The sequence below is a fragment of the Protopterus annectens genome, chromosome 16.part0 (genome assembly GCF_019279795.1).
Source record: "Protopterus annectens isolate FY-2018-M chromosome 16.part0, PAN1.0, whole genome shotgun sequence".
In the NCBI taxonomy this organism is placed as follows: domain Eukaryota; kingdom Metazoa; phylum Chordata; order Ceratodontiformes; family Protopteridae; genus Protopterus; species Protopterus annectens.
This window is the reverse complement of record NC_056750.1, coordinates 279829732-279831285: the sequence shown is the minus strand read 5'-3', so window position 1 is coordinate 279831285 and position 1554 is coordinate 279829732.

Genomic DNA, 1554 nt, shown 5'->3' with positions numbered 1-1554 from the left:
AAAGGTAGTGAGCTTAGAGAAACAATGCAGGTGATGCAGGGTTCAAAACCTGTTTGTAGATTATTTTACTGAGGGAAGTCATTGCAAATATTGACAGTCATTTTAGGATATGACTGTGTTGAGGTGGGAAGCTCAAGTAATGTCAGTGCTGAGCAAACCTGAGAAGCAGATATGTCATTTGAAATGAGGTTACTATTAATTTTGTGCGCGGTGTGAAAAACAAATGCATTTATGCTGTTCCTTGTCCTCTTTTCCATTCCCATGGCTTTATCTAAAGTCCTGATCTTGTGAGACATAAATGATAGTAGTGATGTGGCAAGGGGATGTGAGAAGGCTGAATGTGTAACTGTAAGACACTAGTAGCTCTGCCCATTACTAGATACACACTTTGATTCATTTCATGTTCCTTTAAATTATTAGCCCTAAAATCTTTGTAATTTTTTTATTTAAGATTACCTTCTGCATTTGTGTGCTACCAGGCAGCTCACAATTAAGTTTCATGGCTTAAGGAAAAAAGTGAAAATTTTAATTTAGCTTGCCTTCATTAGCGCAAATATGCCTTTGCATCAGTGCATGGTGTCAGCACCCTGGATAGTAATGACTGCAGAAAATGGACATGATTGGTGTCCAGCTCTGTCACACAAGGTGTAAATTAAGTGAATTAAGAGAAATAAGAGAGAAGATGCAGTATTCAAATCCTGTTAGAAATTATATTCCAATGATTATTTTTTTCATTTGTAATCTGCATTTGTGTACTGCTTGGCAGCATACAGTCAGGGTTCACTGTTGAAGGAAAAAAGTGAAAACTTTAGTTTAGGCTGCTTTATGTAGTGCAAATTAACCTAACATTGTTGTGTGGCTGACAGCACCAGCTATCTAGCTGTGTCTGTGGCACAAGCTGTAAATGCATTGACTTTATGAGAAAACACAGACTGATGTTTTTGCATACTGTCATGGATTCTATTACAGCTGTAGGTCAAATTATTATTTCATGACCTTTCATATTCCTGTCATATAATTAATAACAAATGTCTGTATTTCTCTCCATTTACAACAGTTCATTAACATAGTATTTGAATAGAACAGCAACACATCATCTGCAAAAACACTGCAGCCCTAACATTGAGATGTAGTAAGTCAACCTTATCCTGCTTATGTGTTAATGTTGGTTACACTGTCCTACCCCTTCTTTCTCCTTGTAGCAAGCACTTTATTGTACACAGCATGACAGCATAATAATGAATTAATAAGTAGAAATAACACAGCATATGGATGGTCTTACATGTCCCACAAAATATATTGCTGATATTCCTTTCTCCATCATTCTCTGTCTCTCTCTGTTTACCTCATCCTACTTCAGTAACTTGTCACTGTTCTTTAGTTCTGTTATTTAAATAGTGTGAAGTAGTAATTCCTTTGTGATATGATGAGATGAAGCTCACATGTATCGTTAGAGTTTTGGCTACTTTCAAGGGTTCTAATCCAGCGATTAGCTATGTGTTACTGTCTGTTTTTAGTACACTATTATATGTGTAGTTGTCGGCTACAAACTGT